At 47.0% G+C, this 20,686-nt stretch overlaps 1 protein-coding gene across 1 annotated transcript in view; it reads right to left on the bottom strand.

Annotated features, from left to right (window-relative positions):
- The window catches only part of LOC134932377 (carboxypeptidase A2-like), a 94,096-nt gene that overhangs the window by 72,513 nt on the left and 897 nt on the right, over positions 1-20,686 (bottom strand). The gene's annotated exons all lie outside the window — the stretch shown is intronic.

Here is a 20,686-nt window from a genome sequence, read left to right as displayed (position 1 = left end):
TATTATATACTGGTGGTCAGCAAAATTCTGCACTGTCCTCCTACTATATAATACTGCGCACAACTAAAATGCACCACAGGTATGGATGTATAGTATACTTGACGACACAGAGGCAGTAAGAGCAGTGGCCTACTGTACCGTACTGCTATATATTATATACTGGTGGTCAGCAAAATTCTGCACTGTCCTCCTACAATATAATACTGCGCACAACTAAAATGCACCACAGGTATGGATGTATAGCATACTTGACGACACAGAGGTAGGTAGAGCAGTGGCCTACTGTACCGTACTGCTATATATTATATACTGGTGGTCAGCAAAATTCTGCACTGTCCTCCTACTATATAATACTGCGCACAACTAAAATGCACCACAGGTATGGATGGATAGTATACTTGATGACACAGAGGTAGGTAGAGCAGTGGCCTACTGTACCGTACTGCTATATATTATATACTGGTGGTCAGCAAAATTCTGCACTGTCCTCCTACTATATATACTGTGCACAACTAAAATGCACCACAGGTATGGATGGATAGTATACTTGATGACACAGAGGTAGGTAGAGCAGTGGCCTACTTTACCGTACTGCTATATATTATATACTGGTGGTCAGCAAAATTCTGCACTGTCCTCCTACTATATATACTGCGCACAACTAAAATGCACCACAGGTATGGATGGATAGTATATTGACGACACAAAGGTAGGTAGAGCAGTGGCCTACTGTACCGTACTGCTATATATTATATACTGGTGGTCAGCAAAATTCTGCACTGTCCTCCTACTATATAATACTGCGCACAACTAAAATGCACCACAGGTATGGATGGATAGAATACTTGACGACACAGAGGTAGGTAGAGCAGTGGCCTACTGTACCGTACTGCTATATATTATATACTGGTGGTCAGCAAAATTCTGCACTGTCCTCCTACTATATATACTGCGCACAACTAAAATGCACCACAGGTATGGATGGATAGTATACTTGACGACACAGAGGTAGGTAGAGCAGTGGCCTACTGTACCGTACTGCTATATATTATATACTGGTGGTCAGCAAAATTCTGCACTGTCCTCCTACTATATAATACTGCGCACAACTAAAATGCACCACAGGTATGGATGTATAGTATACTTGACGACACAGAGGCAGTAAGAGCAGTGGCCTACTGTACCGTACTGCTATATATTATATACTGGTGGTCAGCAAAATTCTGCACTGTCCTCCTACTATATAATACTGCGCACAACTAAAATGCACCACAGGTATGGATGGATAGTATACTTGACGACACAGAGGTAGGTAGAGCAGTGGCTTACTGTACCGTACTGCTATATATTACATACTGGTGGTCAGCAAAATTCTGCACTGTCCTCCTACTATATAATACTGCGCACAACTAAAATGCACCACAGGTATGGATGGATAGTATACTTGACGACACAGAGGTAGGTAGAGCAGTGGCCTACTGTACCGTACTGCTATATATTATATACTGGTGGTCAGCAAAATTCTGCACTGTCCTCCTACTATATATACTGCGCACAACTAAAATGCACCACAGGTATGGATGGATAGTATACTTGACGACACAGAGGTAGGTAGAGCAGTGGCCTACTGTACCGTACTGCTATATATTATATACTGGTGGTCAGCAAAATTCTGCACTGTCCTCCTACTATATAATACTGCGCACAACTAAAATGCACCACAGGTATGGATGTATAGTATACTTGACGACACAGAGGTAGTAAGAGCAGTGGCCTACTGTACCGTACTGCTATATATTATATACTGGTGGTCAGCAAAATTCTGCACTGTCCTCCTACTATATAATACTGCGCACAACTAAAATGCACCACAGGTATGGATGTATAGCATACTTGACGACACAGAGGTAGGTAGAGCAGTGGCCTACTGTACCGTACTGCTATATATTATATACAGGTGGTCAGCAAAATTCAGCACTGTCCTCCTACTATATATACTGCGCACAACTAAAATGCACCACAGGTATGGATGGATAGTATACTTGACGACACAGAGGTAGGTAGAGCAGTGGCCTACTGTACCGTACTGCTATATATTATATACTGGTGGTCAGCAAAATTCTGCACTGTCCTCCTACTATATATACTGCGCACAACTAAAATGCACCACAGGTATGGATGGATAGTATACTTGATGACACAGAGGTAGGTAGAGCAGTGGCCTACTTTACCGTACTGCTATATATTATATACTGGTGGTCAGCAAAATTCTGCTCCCAGTCCGCCCTCCTTCGCTCCGCCCCTACCATCGCCGCCGCACTGGAAGCCCTGGTTCCGGACTCCCAGCTGCATCAGATTTGGGACCAGACTGGCTTTGTTATCCCTGCCGCCACATCGAGCTCCTGTGACCGCGGCGCTACTAGTTCAAATCTGCCGCTGATTGGCTGCTGGACAGCAGCAGTTTTGAAATATTAGCGCCATGGTCACAGGAGCTCGATGCGGCAGCAGGGATAATAAAGCCAGCCTTGTATCAAATCCACTGCTGCCGCCCTCAGCCTCCTCTGCCGCCCCGCTCTCGGACCTCTACATGCCCACAGCCTCCTCCGCACTATCTCCGAGGCCCACAGCCTCCTCCACTCCACACCTACCACAGCCTACTCATCCACCACACCACAGACCACTGCCGCTGCTAAACAGGTAATCTTTCCCTGCTGCCTTTCTCTCTCCCTAGTCCCTACTGTATGCCCCTGCTGTCACTTTCAATGTCCCTGCTGTCATTTTCCATGTCCCTGCTGTCACTCTCTCCTGTCACTCTCCCTGTCACTCTATAATGTGAATTTCGGCTCATTCTGTGTGCTATAATGTGAATTTCAGCTCATACCGTGTGCTGTAATGTGGATTTTGGCTCATACCGTGTGCTATAATGTGAATTTCGGCTCATACTGTGTGGTGTAATGTGAATTTGGCTCATACTGTGGGGTATAATGTGAATTTCGGCTCATACTGTGTGGTATAATGTGAATTTCGGCTCATACCGTGTGCTATAATGTGAATTTCGGCTCATACTGTGTGGTGTAATGTGAATTTGGCTCATACTGTGTGGTATAATGTGAATTTCGGCTCATATTGTGTGGTGTAATGTGAATTTGGCTCATACTGTGTGCTATAATGTGAATTTCGGATCATACCGTGTGCTATAATGTGAATTTCGGCTCATACTGTGTGGTGTAATGTGAATTTGGCTCATACTGTGTGGTGTAATATGAATGTGGCTCATACTGTGTGGTATAATGTGAATTTCAGCTCATACTATGTGCTATAATGTGAAAGGGGTCCTATTATTGTGGTGCATAATGTGTATAAGGGGTATATGGTGTGGTAAACTACACTGAAGGGCACGCCCCCTTTTCAGGAGCGCACGTGCCATCGGCGCACACATAATTACGACTTTCACTTTTCCATACCCCCACTTCAAAATTTACACTTGGGTGCTACTACTGTGGGCATTATTACTATTGTGTGACCACGCCCCTTTCTTTTTGATACCACACCCCCTTTTTGCAGTGCGCGCCTATGGCGCGCACAATACCTTTGTTACATGGGCACCGTGGGGAGGGGGATGAGTTCCACCACCTCTCTAGTACCACTTTAAGCACTGTTTGCCAGAATGGATCTGACAACCCCTATTCAAATCTCAATTCGACTTTTAAAAAGTCGAATTGAGATGAGGGACCACACCTGCTCACCACCCACTCTTATGATTTATTCTTCACAGAACCTATTTAACACCGGTAAGGCTGGCTGGGTTTGAGGGTCGTTCATCGACCTCATGCCACAAGTGCCTGAGTGGGTTGGGCACCTTTTGGCACCTTCTGTGGAACTGCCCGACTGTTCAGCTATTTTGATCTGAGGTAAAAAAGTAATTGGCCTCACTGGGTATTGCATCCATATTATTGACACCTTAATCATGTGTGCTGGGGGTTGTTGAGGATGGGTGTATGGCCCTGGTCCTGATGTGTTATATGTTACTAATGTATGCGCCCTGGCCAAAGTTATTATTGCTCATTCCTGGATGGCTACCACTGGCCCGGATTTCTTCTCCTTAGGGGCACTGATTAAGTCTACGATTAAACATGAACGTTATGTATATATGTACAGACAAGCAAGTAATAAATATAACAACATTTGGTCTAAGTGGCTGGAATCTCCATACTCCACTGTGGAGGTCACGTCCTAGGCCTAAGTCTATTTAGCAATGAAGCAACCAGCTATATGAGTGATAAACCAGCAAATTAGTAATGCATATTTGTTTTTTATTACTGATGAAACCAGTGTTTATTATTACTTGTTGAGGGAGGTGTTTTAGTTCTAGGTTATTAAAGCAAAAAATATGGAAAAATTATAAATTCTCATATGACTATACGTGACTCCATCCATGATCTGTGAGTACTGTCTGATGCTGGTTATGCATGTAATGATGCCTTGTTCTTCCTGCTCTGTTAACATGCTTTGTTGTGTATTACATCTAGTTCAGTATACCTAGCATCTGTTTGTAGTGAATGACTATGTACATTTTGATATATTATTGCAATAGTCTCCTAACTGGTCTTCCCAAAACGAGACTCTCACCACTTCAATCCATTCTGAATGCAGCGGCGAGGCTAAGCTTCCTTGCTAGACGTTCATCATCTGCAGATCCACACTGTCAGTCCCTCCATTGGTTACCTGTATTCAATATAAAATACTTTTACTCACACACAAGGCCATTAACCAAACTACACCAACGTACATCACTTCGCTTATCTCAACATATCTCCCAACCCGACCTCTTCGCTCTTCACAAGACCTGCGTCTCTCATCCGCACTCATTACTCGCTCCCACTCACGATTGCAGGACTTTCATCGGGCTGCACCCACTCCGTGGAATGCCCTACCACGCACAATAAGACTCTCCTCTAGTCTCCAAACCTTCAAGTGTTCCCTGAAAACTCACCTCTTTAGGCAAGCATATCAAATTTCAGAACCGCCCACATAACTTTCATAAACCTTCCTATCAAATTGCATCCACTCTGTACAGTACACACATATCCTCACATGTCTTCTCATTCTTCACTTTCCCTTCCTCTCGAACCCGGTTTATCATTGCTGTATGACCATATCATACAGCCCACCAAGAACCTTTGCAATCTGGCAGACAACTATGCAATAGATAGCACCTTTCCTTGTATATGCATGCCTATTTCCCTATAGATTGTAAGCTTGCGAGCAGGGCCTTCCTACCTCTATGACTGTTTGTAATTACCCAGTTTGTTATATCATTGTTATTTCCAATTGTAAAGCGCAACGGAATCTGCTGCACTATATAAGAAACTGTTAATAAATAAATAATAATATATGTATAATGATGGACACGCTTATAATATGGGTTTTCAATAAAAATTACTTTATAAAAAAAAAAATGACACAGTGAACCAGAATGAATAGCAGATGATGGCAGGTAATGGATGGGGTTTATAAAAGAATGTCCAGAACAAGGAATATTGCAAAGAGAAAATAGGATTTGAATTACCTACCTGTAAATCCTTTTCTCGTAGTCCATAAGGGATATTGGGGAGACTTAGTGCGATGGGGTATAGATGGGGTCCAAAGGAGCCGGTGCACTTTAAATGTCTTCACTGAGTGTGCTGGCTCCTCTCCTCGATGCCCCCTCCCACAGGCAGTTATAGGTAAAACAGTGACCGAAGGAGAAAGGACATATATGTGAGAAGGAACATAAAAACAAAAAGTGGTGAGATTTATACACCAGCACACCACTAACATACAACAACCAGCAATGGCTGGTAACAACAACAGCAACAGCTGAACAGGTAACCACCGAAAAGAGAACCTGCAGAAAAGTCAACGCGCTGAGGTGGGTGCCCAATATCCCTTATGGACTACGAGAAAAGGATTTACCGATAGGTAATTCAAATTCTATTTTCTATAGCACCCATAAGGGATATTGGGGAATTAGTATGATGGGGATGTCCCAAAGCTTACAGAATGGGTGGCGATGTGCGGAGACTTCTGCAGCACTGCCTGCCCAAACTGGGTATCCTCTTTGGACAGGGTATCAAACTTGTAGAACCTTACAAAAGTGTTCTCCCCCGACCAGGTAGCAGCTCGGCATAGTTGCAGGGCAGAGACTCCACAGGCAGCCGCCCAGGAAGAGCCCACTGATCTTGTAGAGTGAGCCTTCAGAGACTTAGGAACAGGTAAGGTGCTGACACATAGGCCTGTTGAATAGTAAGCCTAAGCCAACGAGCAATGGACTGCTTTGAAGCAGGACAACCCTTTTTCTGTGCATCATAGATCACGAACAAGGAATCCGTCTTCCTGATCTGAGCCGTTCTCTTGACATAGATCTTCAAGGCTCGCAAAGCAACCTGGGTCACATCCTCGCAGACTCGCATCCATCCTGAGGAGTATCCAATCCTGGATCCCGAAATGTCGGCCTTCCAGTAGGTTGGAGGACCACAGCCACCACAGGAGAGAAATCCTGGCCTGAGGTGACAGCCATATTATCCGGTGCATCTGAAGATGTGATCCAGACCACTTGCTCAGGAGATACAAGTGAAATGTCCTGGCCTGGAACCTTCCAAAGTGGATCGCCTCGTATGAACTACCATCTTTCTCAACAATCGAGATCCCATTGGGGTGGGTGGGTACCATCATGCCGAGGCCTCAGTGGAAGCAGAACTGGTGCTCTCCTGAGAACTTGCGACTGCTGATTTTCCTGTCTCCTCTCTGGTGCCTCTAGTCGCAATAGAATGAAATCTGTTAGACCGAAAGGACTGAACAGACTGCCCCGGGTAGGAACGCCTAGCCTGTGGGGCCCAGAGGAGAGAAACTTGGATTTCCCAGCAGTGACTTTGGATTTCTAGAGAGGAGGGGACCCGTGTGCAGACTCCATGTGTGGGCTCCTCCTCTCCTGTAGCCATCACCGCCACTGCTAGCGCTTTCAGTGCTGAGACTCTGACACAGTGCCAAAGTCTACAGCGCATGCGCAGGACTCTGAAAAATGTCCGCCGCCCCATTTTTCTGGAGTCCTGCGCATGCGCTGTAGACTCTGGCACTGTGCCAGAGTCTCTAGCGCTCAGTGCGCTAGCAGCGGCGGTGATGGCTACAGGAGAGGAAGGGGCCCACACATAGTCACTGATGGATGCCGGAAAGGTAAGTATAGAAGAAATGGGTGCAGCGTGTGCGGTGGGGGCCCCCTCTGGACCCAGGGGCCCGTGTGCACCGCACACACTGCACCCATTATAGATACGCCAGTGAGTCCACGTGTGAATGGCATGGGTCATCCAGCAACCCGTTATGACCGGCCTCTGCGATACACCAGCTACCGTGTAGATATACTTTAGTGCAGTCTCTATTTTTCTGTCCCCAGGGTCCTTTATAGTAAAGGAGCCCGGGGCAGGCAGCACCTCCTTTTTAGAGAGTTGAGAGACTGATACGTCAACCCCCGGGGGTTCTTCCCAGAATTTCCTACCTTCAGGAGCAAATGGGAAAGTGTGCAAAAATCTTTTTGACACTTGGTATTTTTTGTTTGGATTTTACCAGGCTAATTTAGATAGGTCATCTAACTCTGCAGAATCAGGTGAAAGTTACATTAGGCTTGTTTTGTGCAAAGAAAAATGACTGCTGTGACGCAGTGTCCTCTAGAGGGAGCTTTAACAAGTCCTGTATAGCCAGAATGAGTGGTTTAATACCCTGATCAGAAGTGGAATCCCCACTAACGGGATCCAAGTCATCCCCATCCTCCTGTATTTCCTCATCTGAATTAGAGAGTAGAGCAGGTAAACCACGCTTTTGTGGTACTGACCTAGAGAGGTGGTGGTGGGGGGAACTGTGTAACATCTGCCCTAGCAGCTAAATCTGCAATAGCCTGTTGTAGTAGCTGAGTTTTCTGAACATTAGCAGTGAGTTGTGATGACTTATCAGACATCATAGTCTTAAGAGCCCCTAACCACGAGAGCTCTGGACCCTCTTCCCCAGCACCCTCACTGAGTTGTGAAGAATGGCTGCATTGTTCACATGAAACAGAATCAGATGATAAGGGAGAGCATCTGGTGTGGCAGACACTGCATAGCTTGTGTTTACCCATGTTTACAGTAATCACAATTACATACACATACAGACAGTAATACTGATCATACCTGTCCTTACTGTATGTGAGAGGAGACACACAGAGATAGACACCAGCACACCCCTGCTGTACAGCCCCAGTGAGGCTGTCAACTAACTATAACACAGTGAAACACTAATGATTTCTGTCCTGTATAGGACACAGATTGTGTACAATATCGGCTTTCCCCCTTTGCTACACCCTGTACCCAGCGGCGCAGAAAAGGGGCGTGGCTTCATTGAAATGGGCGTGCCTTCACATAAAGGGGCGTGGCATTACAGGAAAAGACTACCTTATACCCCAGTTTTGCAACCTGCACGCCCAGACGTTGGCCACCACAGGAAAGAAAAATAATCCTGATTCATGCCCCTTACATTATTTGTCATTTTTCCTCCTTATAGTAATGCCCAGTATACATTATGCCACATACTGCAATGGTCCTTAGACATTATGCCACACACAATAATGCACATGACACAATATGCACACACCGTAATGCCCCACGACACATTATGCCACACACCGTAATGCCTGTGACACATTATGACAGGAATCGCAATGCCCGTTATACATTATGTTACTCACTGCAATGCCCGATACATTATAGCACATACAATGCCTGTGACACATTATGACAGCAATGACCCTGAGACATTATACCACATACCACAATGCCCGTGATATAGTATACCACACACCAGTATGCCTGTGACACATACCGCAATGCCCGTTATACCCTATGCCACAGACCACAATGCCCGTTATACATTATGCCACACTGCAATGCCCCTGAGACATTATACCACATACCACAATGCCCGTGATATAGTATACAACACACCGTAATGCCTGACACATTATGACACACACCGCAATGTCCGTGATACATTATGCCACACACTGCAATGACCCTGAGACATTATACCACATACCACAATGCCCGTGATATAGTATACCACACACCAGTATGCCTGTGACACATACCGCAATGCCCGTTATACCCTATGCCACAGACCACAATGCCCGTTATACATTATGCCACACTGCAATGCCCCTGAGACATTATACCACATACCACAATGCCCGTGATATAGTATACAACACACCGTAATGCCTGACACATTATGACACACACCGCAATGTCCGTGATACATTATGCCACACACTGCAATGACCCTGAGACATTATACCACATACCACAATGCCCGTGATATAGTATACCACACACTGTAATGCCTGTGACACATACCGCAATGCCCGTTATAACCTATGCCACACACCGCAATGCCCGTTATACATTATGCCACACTGCAATGCCCCTGAGACATTTATACCACATAACACAATGCCCGTGATATAGTATGCCACACACCGTAATGCCTGTGACACATTATGACACACACCGCAATGTCCGTGATACAATATGCCACACACCGTAATGCCCATTACACATTAAGTCCTACAGTAAGGCTTCTAATTACTTTTAAATGACCTGCTCGTTGCCAGGGGTTTCATTCTCTTGGTTCCATGCACGGTGCCAGGGGTTTTCATGCTCAGGGTGTCATGCTCGTTGCCAGGGGTTTCATGCACTGGGTGTCATACTCGTTGCCAGGGGTTTCATGCACTGGGTGTCATGCTCGTTGCTAAGGGGTAGTGCTTGTTGCTAGGGCTGTGCTCCCAGTGCCACATATGCCCCCAGTGCCAGATATTCCCCCACAGTGCCAGGTACTCACATGCCCCCAGTGCCAAATATAGCCCCCCCCTATGTGCCAGGTACACATATACCCCCAAAGTGCCACATATGCCCCCAGTGCCAGATATTCCCCCACAGTGCCAGGTACTCACATGCCCCCAGTGCCAAATATAGCCCGCCCATGTGCCAGGTACACATATATCCCCCCAGTGCCACATATGCCCCCTCAGTGCCACATATGCCCCCCCCAAGTGCAAAATATGCTCCCCCTCCCCCTGTGCCGAATATGCTCCCCCAGTGCCAGTTAAATCCCCCCCCCCACACACTCCCCCGCTGTTTTGTGATGGAGGGACATGGAGGGCACAGTGCGCGCCTCTCCTGTGTCCCTCCTGCGTCTCCGGCGGGTCTGTTAAATGAAGTGCCGGTTCGTGAGCCAATCAGAGCTCACGAACGGGCACTTCATTTAATAGACCCGCCGGAGACGCAGGAGGGACACAGGAGAGGCGCGCGCTGTGCCCTCCGTGTCCCTCCATCACAGCAGCGGGGGGAAGGAGGGAGAGGAGACAGCAGATTGACATGGGGACGGCTCGTCCGCATGTCAATCTGCGCTAAATCAGTGGCGGCGCCCCCGTAGCCCTGCGCCTCCAAGCCACCGCGAGGGCTGCGGGGGCAGTAGTTACGCCACTGCCTGTACCAGTTTTCCAGCGTGTCTTGTGAGTCAGGAAGAGCTGTGTGTGCTTGCTGCTGCTGCATTAAGCAGAGGAAGGTGCCAAAATGCCTCTGGTCCTGCTCTGAGGTAGCTCCACCACCCCTGCCGGAGCTACAGAGATTTTTATACTGGCAAAGTCTCCTAGTTTGCTTAAAAACATCACACATGTGCTAGTTTAAGCCACAGTTAGCCAGTTTACACGGGGGTCTCTAGCGGGTCCCCCAGAAGGGTCCCGTATGCCACGCCCGCGTTCAGCCGCACTGTGAACTGGGGTACTCCCTAGCGGGGCCCCCGGTTTGTACTCACCACAGTCGTCACCTTCAGGCATATGTTAGGGGTGTGCCAGCGTGCTGCGATTGCGACAGCTAAGGCACAGTGCCCCGCTGAACAAACAACCTCTCAGGATGGTGGTCCTGCAGTGGGGAAGCGGCTCTGATACCTTGTAAGGCCAGTGACCGTTTCCCCCCTAACTCCCACGGTGCAGGTATGCTGTTGCCCAAACAGCATACCGAAAATAATAAAAGTTTAAAAGAAATTGAAGAAAACTCTCTGGAGCTCCAGAGTGTGCATCCTCTCCTGAGGGCACTTTTTTCTAAACTGCCTGTGGGAGGGGGCATAGAGGGGAGGAGCCAGCACACCCAGTGAAGAAATTTAAAGTGCACCAGCTTGTTTGGACCCCGTCTATACCCTATCGTAGTAAGTCTCCCCAATATCCCTTATGGATGCTAGAGAAAATCCAGATATCAGAAAAGTATATTATGAATAATGACAGGGTCCAGGCACTGAGACACAGAGCTGGTATGAAACCCACTTCCTTGCTGTGGTATAGAATATTACCAGATATATAAACAGAGTCTACTCTAGACATCAGATAAATATGTAGTAAATGACAGGTTCCAGTCACAAAGACCACAGGCTGCTGTGGTAATCCTGGCTGTAGTAAAGGATAAGGTAGGATACATGAACAGAGTCCAGAAAACAAATAGCACACAAGAGTAGCAACCTCTTCCTCTAAGACCAGAAACAACAATGACCAGCCCTAGCTTCTGGAACCCAGCAGGCCGATTGAGAAGATGTCAGTTATTGTCCATGTTGTTATTTGTTGATTCATTAACCAACACCTGACCACATCACAGAGTCAGGAGGGCAGCAAATCAGGTAAGATCAATACTACACAGAATGCCTGATGACCTCTAGTGGAAGAGAAACATACTACATTAAAAAATGCAGAATAGAACAAACACATGTAACATAATGCCCCCTTCAGAAGGCGGATTCCAGATTCCGAAAGGATAACCTTTTTACTTTTCTTCTTCATTTTCTTTTCCACATCAGAAGAACACAGTGATACATTTATACACTCTTCAGAATTAAAGGAGTAATTCAGGAGAGTAAGAACAGTTGGTGGACTGAACCTCTTCACTACAGCCCTGAAGAAAGCAGTAAAATTCTGCAAAACTGTGTCTTTAGAGTCCAACAATGAATGGTATCATCAGTTGATTCAACATGGTGGTGGAAAAAAGACTGAAGCTTGGAAATATTCCTATCAAAAAACAAAAGCTGATCCTTACAAGGGTGGTCTTCAATGGCCGATGGCACCTCAGGTGGAACAGGCACCTGTGATACCTCAGGCAAGGCGGACCTCTCTCGGACCTCTGGAAAGGCAAGCATTGGTTGAACCTCGGACAGGGCAGGCATCGACTAGACCTCAGACAGGCCAGGGCCCTCTTGAGCTTCCAGCATGGCAGAACTCAAAGAGACCCCTCAGGCATGGCATGATACACTTGGTTTACAAACAAACTGGAAGTCCTAGATGAGCATGGAATTCTGAAAGAAAAGACTACATCTGGACTGACAGCCAACACGGTTGCACTTCCTTCATGCACAAAGGCAGTGACGTGTTTAGGCCTGGAAGCCAGGGCAATAGCACCCTCTGGCCCAGAGGCCAGGGCAATAGTGTTCTCAGGCCGTGAGGCCAGGACAATAGCGTCCTCATGCCGCGAGGCCAGGGCAATAGCATCCTCATGCCGTGAGGCAAAGGCAATAGCATCCTCATGCAGTGAGGCAAGGGCTTTGTCACTCGAGACCCCTCCTGGGGCTTTGGCACTTGAGACCCCTCCTGTGGCTTTGGCACTCGAGACTCCTCCACATGGCATCTCTGGCTGGGCAGCTCTGGGTGGAGACCCTGGCTTGGCAGCTCTGGTGGAGACCTCAGCTGGGTAGTTCTGGGTGAAGACCTCGGCTGGGCAGCTCTGGGTGGAGACTCCTGCTGGGCAGCTCTGGGTGGAGACTCCTGCTGGGCAGCTCTGGGTGGAGACTTTGGCTGGGCAGCTCTGGGTGGAGACTTTGGCTGGGCAGCTCTGGGTGGAGACTCCAGCTGGACAGCTCTGGGTGGAGACACTGGGAATAGTCCTTCCTCTGGACCAGCAGACAAGACAAAAGGTCTCTCCTGTGGGACCGACAAGGACAAAAGTCCCTCCTTGGGACCAACAAGACAGAAAGTGCCTTCTTGGGACTGGCTGGGCATGCAGTCCCTCTGGGGGGTATGCTGGGCACACAGTCCCCTGGTGGGACCAGCTGGGCTGCACTGTAAGACAATTTGAACTCCTGACTACAGACATGAATCCTTCCCTGGGACCAGCGGACATGAATTCCCCTCCTGGGGCTGGACTCATAGAACCCTCCCCAGGAAAGGAGTTTAGAAAAAGATTCTCTCTCAGGTAGCCACTCAGACCTGAAATTTCCCAGATTGTTTTTGGACCTGCGGCAAGGGCAAGAGACCAGAAGGTGTTCAGGACGACTTGCACAATAAAAACAAATGGTTATATCTGTGGAAGTCTCGCTCTGCTTCTGTAAGGGCAGCACACGGACCACTTACAACTTTAATGTCTCCAGTAAGTTGCTGTTCAATATTAGAAGCTGCCATGAAGTTAGAAGCAGCAACTCTCTGACAATGGGTGTCACTAGAAAGCTTCTTTTGGTGTGCAAAGGTACAATTTTTTATAGGCAATTCAGCAACAGCGATTGGATTGGAAAGGGAAAACAACCAGGGGTAATGATGATGACAGTTTCGAAAAGAAATCAAACAAGAGACAGGCAAATCTGTGTTATTTGAGCATGCAGCAATATAATTTCTGTTTGCAAGGAATATAATGAAATATCTTTACTGAAAGGACTGGCTTCATTGAGCACTCTAGAAAGACCTGTAACCAGGCGTTTGATTAGGGAACCCAAAGTAAAATGCTTTTCAGGGTTCACTGGCTTTTTTTTATCTGGTCATTCTGTTATGATTTTCCCCAGGAGTGCAGCAATAATGGCAGCTAATGGAGTGGATGGAGGTGGTTATAAAATAAAGTCCAGAACAAGGAATATTGTAAAGACAAAATCCAGACATCAGATAACTATGTAGTAAATGACAAGTTCCAGGCACAAAGACACTGGCTGGTATGAAACTCACTTCCTTGCTGTAGTACACCTTGCTGTAAGTACAGGATATGGCAGGATACATGAACAGAGCTCATAAAACAAACAGCAAACAAGAGTAGCAACCTCTTTCTCTATGACCAGAAACAACAATGACCCAGCAGGCTAATTCAGGAGATGTCAGGTATTGTCCATGTTCGTAATTATTGATTCATTAACCAACACCTGAAAATAGTCAGGAGGGCAGCACATCAGGTAAGACTAATACTACAGTTAAACAAAGGAGGCCTGATGACTTCTAGTGGTAGAGAAACATACTACAAGAAAACATGGCAGTAAAGAACAAACACGTAACCATACAAATTGCTCTGTTCCTGGACTTCCCTCATAATGTATGATTGCCGGCACCTGTGTTGAACAGGTTAATGGATAAGAAAGGTATTTCAGCACAGGTGATGGTAATCATACATTTGTTATGAGCCACGGCTGTGGTTCATTCCTGTTTTGCATGTCGGTTAGGTATTTTATGTTATACTTCTGTTTATGTTCCCCGTGGGTGTCATGGGGTGCTTGGAGCTCTCCCTTAAGGAGAGGATACTGTTATGAACCACAGGTAGTGGTTCATTCCTATTTTATGTTTATAGTTCTCTTGCAGGCCAGGGTTTCCCTTTGCTCTGGTTTAGAAGATTATTGTTTGCTGTCAGTGGTGAGTCTGTGTAATTGCAGTCTGTTCCCATGTGTTCAGCCTCACCTGGCTGCTAATTGTATCTTGTCAGTTTGGAGTCATGCAACAGGGCAGCTGCATGACATAATTAATTAGGCCTCTCTGTTATATGCTGGCTGAGTGCAATTCACAGACGCTGGTGATATTTCTAGGTTTCCAGTCTTCCAGATTGCTTGAGTTCTGAGCTTGTTCCTGCCAGTTCCTGAGCTCCTGTCTAGCAGTGTCAGTCTAGCTGCTTCCTGTGTCGATTCCTGTGTCAGTCCCTGTGTTGATTCCTGTGTCTGATCCCGTGTCCTGCCGTGAAGCGTTCCTGTCCAGAAGTCCTGTGGCTTTGCCTGTGCCTGGTCGAGTTTCTGGCTTCTTGGTGTCCACCGGTCTGTCGTTTGGGATTCTGCCTGTCCTCCAGTTCTGAGAGTCTGTGTCGGCAGCATTGGGGGTTCCTGTCCGTTTGCCAGTATTTGTACCGGTTCCGTGAGTAGCGGCTTTGCCGCGTCCGTCGGCCTAGGCCGCTGTATTCCTTGGTTGTATCTGTCACTGGTGTTTTGCAGAGGGTTCTGCTTATGCTGTCACCGCCGGTACACAAAAGTATTGTGTCGGCGTGTGGTCAGCATTTCCTTTGTTGTTCTTTTCCTTTGGCGGCAAGCCGCACATACATTTAGTTTTAGCCTAGTTAGTAGCCCCTGGCTTTGGTTGTTTCAGTTAGAGGGCCCCTTGTTATTACCCTGTCTCAGTTCACGCTTTGTCTCTCTTTAAGACCTGAGGGGGCATCGGAGTTGGGCAGACCTAATCCGCCCTTCAAACGCGGCTGCCATGGGCCCAAGAAACCATAGTCCTGCAAGCGTGAATTGACAACACGGGTAAAACAACGGAGGTAGGGTGCCAGGGGCTATTCCTGTTCCATTTCACCAAATCCAGTATTACGTCCTGGTGCTCTGGACTCACTTCATAACATCTCCCTTGTTCTGAGCACCAGGAACCTAACACATTAATAGGGAAGTCCAGGAGCAGAGCATTATGTCCCTCCTGGAGAGGGTCATGTTGGGAGGTATGCGTAACATCCGTCTGCCGATGGTACCCATCAGTCCTCCCGTTGGCTCCCCCCTGTTCAGCATGTGACCACTTTGCAGCAGCACAAAGTATAATATTTTTTATATTTCCAACGGAGGGGGCTGGCCACACACCCTCCCAGTATCTGGACTCTGCACAGCTGTCAGCACCCCTGATGATATATACTAAATAGGATAACTTGTCTCTGACCCCATAATATCAATATTTGGACTCTATGGGGTAAATTTACTAAGATGGAAGTTCTATTTAAGATGGGATGTTGCCCATAGCAACCAATCAGATTCTACTTCTCATTTATCTAGCACCTTCTAGAAGATAATACCTGGAATCTGATTGGTTGCTATGGGCAACACCCCATCTTAAACTGAACTCCCATTTTAGTAAATTTACCCCTAATAATCAGTTATAACCACATGAGCACTGTATGTACCGCCCATGTGCAATCTCACAACTACACTTCTACAGCCACTCACTGTTATGGTATACTTACTAAACCCTGGTAATATGCAGTTATAATTTATAATCCCTAGCTATTACTAGCTATAGCACAATGGGCCGAATTCATATTTGTATGCACAATCTTTAGCATGTGCAATTTTCTCAGCATCGCAACTGCTGATATTAGCAAGTGAAGCTGCCACCCAGATATGAAAAGAGACACCCACTGAAGCTTTCACAAACTCATTTGCAGTTGTGTACACATTCGCTGCCTACATGCAAAAATTAGGAACATTGGGTCTAAGGGTTGGCCTATGGCTTCATAGATGCAACACGGCAGTAGCGACTCAGGTGCAATGTTATTGTACATACCAGTTCGCAGCACACAGCATATACAAATATTGTCCCTTCGATATGTTATCCTTCCACTTATGATGGCTAGAGTAGTTTAAATAACTATTGTTATCTACAGCCTTCTCTTTTTTCAAGTACAATTATCCCTGATCGAGAGAGCAATATCCAAATGATTGATGTAGAGTGACAAGAATGAGTGAACTTGAGCCCAAATGTGTTGGAATTGAAATACTGAAAAAACAAAGAGACAGAAGTATAGTCCTTATCCCAAATTGTAAAGACATCATCAATGTACTGACTATATAGCAGCAAGCTTGCCCCATATAGGCATTCGCAGATATACTGGTGTGATATATTAGATCAACACAGGTTATAAAGTCGGTAGATTAGGACCATTACTATTTATGAAGTCTATTGATAGATCATTTAATTTTTCTGAGTTGTCTTCAGAAAGAAACAGATTATTGTTTTTTTTTAAACAATGGTTTTTATTAAGTTTCAAATACAAAAGAATGAAATGTACACGTAGCATAGACCGTACAAAAAACATAGAGCGTACCAAAGAAGCATATGTCTCTCAATAAATCGTGATCATAATACTAAATTCACCAAAAGTGTACATGAATCTTCAAATCAAGCATAGACATAAACATACACATAAAATAAAATAAAAAAAAAGGAAAGGAAGGGGAAGAAGAAAAACAACACAATACAACGACACATAAGGGGAAACATATAGACAACAGGTAAGGTAACATATTTGTCCAGGGGGCAGCATATACAGGTATTGAAACGTAAAAAGAAAAGAGATTCCATTACAGCTGGTCATTTTCAGAATGTGGAGAATTTAAAATCGACGTGTTAATGGGGTCACTACAAAGTACAGAGAGACCTTGTCTCTCCTGGAAATCACTCTATTTAAACCATCTCATATGGATGGAAGGCGGCGATGAAGAGTACACACAACCTGCTGTTTTGAACAAGAAATGCTTATGAGTATTATTGATAATAGTCTGAATGCTAGGTATAGACTGTGATTTCCACAAATGACCTATTGCCGCCTTAGTAGATATTAAGATATGGCCAACAATATACCTATCGCAACTTGGCAACGCATATGGTGAGTAATGAAACAGGGCAAACACTGGGTCGAGTGGCACATCCACTCCCAACACTTTCCGCAGAAGAGCAGGGGTGTCAGAACATTTATAGGTTGGGGGGGCAAGATAGATCCTCATTTTGGCGCCCCTGGGGGTGGAGGCGATACTATGAAGATGAAAAGGAGGCAGCACCACGGTGGGCAGGAGGCCGCACCATGTAGATGGAGGCAGGGAGTCCCACTGACGGAGGTGCTGCGATGGGGAAAGGAGGAGCCTGGGACTGCAGCATTGTGCTGGCAAGTACCATTGTGTAGGTGAGGCTGGCCCCCGGGAGCAGGCAGGGACGGCAACAGAAATATTGGGGCCCAGTACACAGATATCTCTGGGCCCCCTTCCCCACCTCGACCCCATTCACCCCCATCCACTGCCACTACAATTCCCCTTAGGGGAGCAGGAGAGACAGGGGAGTGAGAGAGAAACAAAGAGTGTGTCGGCGAGAGAGAGAGAGAGAGAAGCAAGAGAGAGAGTGTCAGGGAGAGAGGTGCAAGAGTAGAGAGAGTGTTAGGGAGAGCGAGCATACGCGCACGCAGGGGGGATCTGAGTACCTAAAAGCCCCCCCTGGCCACCGATCATGGCATATAGGGGGACTCCTCTCAGGCTGATCTCCTGTGGTGGAGCTGAGAGGTGAGAGCCTGTCGCATGGTTGTGGCGCAGTCTTCCGTATCTTCACTCCCTGCCACAGCACTGACTTCAGAGCAGCAAGGTGATGTGTCCATGGCAGGGGCGGGTGGGCGCCAGTATTTAATAATGAATTAAGCTCTCCTTGACCAGCATGAGTGCAGGGACCGTGGCAGGGGCAGGGGGGGATAGTGAGGAATGATCATGGTGCCAGCCTGTTTACTGTCTATGTGGTGGTTGTGGTGCCTGTGTGCTATCAGTCCCTGGAGGGGAGGAAGGGGGTCTTGCTGCCGGTCTATGGAGGCCATATTATTATTTTTTTTACATATATATATATATATATATAGTTATACTGTAATATACTATATATATATATATATATATATATATATATATATATTTATATTATGAGGCATTAGTATTAGCCAAAATTCACATTATAGCACACAGTATGAGCCGAAATTCACATTATAGCATACAGTATGAGCCGAAATTCACATTATAGCACACGGTAAGAGCCAAAATTCACATTATAGCGCACGGTCAGGGCCGTCTTTTCGTATGGGCTCAATGGGCTCTTGCCCAAGGGCCCCAGGAGTAAAAGGGCCATAGGCTGATAGCTGAGGGTCCCCTCTTTCCAGGGGTACCAGATTTTTGAAAATCAGCCCTGGGGAACCAGAGATATCCGACTTCAAAGCAGTGATCCCCATCCAAGCCTGTTAAGCCTGTTAATTGTTCTTCCCAGCCAGATATCTCGGGTTCTGTCTGACTTAAAAAAGTTTTTCTGAGGGTATACTCCAAAAGCTGGGACTCTGCCCTTTCAGTGGGCACTGGCAGCTTGTCTCTACTATGCCCAGAGCCAGGTATATCAGCCTTCAAGCAGCTGGTCCCTGCTCCGGGTGGTCTTCAGTATGCCGACTGTCAGGATCCAGGCGCACAGTATACCGGCGCCGGAATCCCGACAGCCGACATACCGACACTTTTTCTCCCTCGTGGGGGTCCACGGCCCCCCTGGAGGGAGAATAAAATAGCGTGGCGAGCGCAGCGAGCCCGCAAGGGGCCCATTGGCCCTCACCACGCTGTCGGTATGCCGGCGGTCGGTATGCTGGTCGCCGGGAGCCCGGCCGCCAGCATACCATACTACACCCCCTGCTCCAGCTCCACACACTTAATATGCAGTTTTATATTTTTGTTGGTGGATTGCTCTGGCTCCTGAAGTCTGATCCCCAAGTCCCCAGTACTTCCTGACAGGTGTCCCCAGTACCTCCTGCAAGGTGGGACTCTCTAGTTTTTTTTATCCCATTAAGGCTAAGAAATCTATTTCCAGGAACTGGAGATATCTGCAGTAAAGTAAGCTGCCCTGACCCCTGGAAAATAATGAATATTAAGCCCACTCCACTATCCACCCCTCTCCTGTTTATGAAACACCCCCTACTACCCTGGAAGTCCTGTACCAGGGCCCCTTCATTCAGCATAATGTCTCCTTCTACAGTTTAATGTTCTCCTTCCCGCCCCATCTCCCACCATCTGTGCAGTAAAGGGGTAATTAGCAGAAATTATTCCAGGTCCTACATGCTGAGCGGAAGATAGAACACCCCCTAACGCCCGCGGGACATCAAAGCTGCTGCTGATAGCACCCCCCACCCCTACCGCTGATGGGTGGGTAGGGGCCCCAGTGCATTCCTGTGCCCATGGGCCTACACTGCTGGTAAGACGGCTCTGCACACGGTAAGAGCCAAAATTCACATTGTAGCCAATGGTATGAGCCGAAATTCACATTATAGCCAATGGTATGAGCTGAAATTCACATTATAGCACACTGTATGAGCCGAAATTCACATAATAGCATACGGTATGAGCCGAAATTCACATTATGCCACACGAAATGAGACACAATTCAGGGAAAGTGACAGCAGGGATGTAGGTACAGGGAGAGGGGGGCCAGCATACCGGAGCCGGAATCCCGACCGCCGGCATACCGACAGCTGGGCGAATGCAAATGAGCCCCTTGCGGGCACGGTGGTGGGCTACGCTATCTATTCTCCCTCCAGGGGGGTCGTGGACCCCCAAGAGGGAGAAAAGGCGTCGGTATGCCGGGTGTCGGGTTTCCGGCATTGGTATACTGTGCGCAGGGATCCCAACAGCCAGCAACCTACAAACCACCCGGGAGATGGACAGAGAGAGTGACAGAGGGTCAGGGGGAGTGACATAGGGACAGGGACATAGGGACAGGGAGAGTGACATAGGGACAGGGGAGAGAGGGTTTGGGAAAGTGACAGCAGGGACAAAGGGAGAGAGAAAGGCAGCAGAGTAAAAATGACCTATTGAGCAG

The sequence above is a fragment of the Pseudophryne corroboree genome, chromosome 6 (assembly GCF_028390025.1).
Source record: "Pseudophryne corroboree isolate aPseCor3 chromosome 6, aPseCor3.hap2, whole genome shotgun sequence".
In the NCBI taxonomy this organism is placed as follows: domain Eukaryota; kingdom Metazoa; phylum Chordata; class Amphibia; order Anura; family Myobatrachidae; genus Pseudophryne; species Pseudophryne corroboree.
The sequence above is the reverse complement of the archived record's forward strand: the minus strand, read 5'-3'. Positions and strand labels throughout refer to the sequence as shown.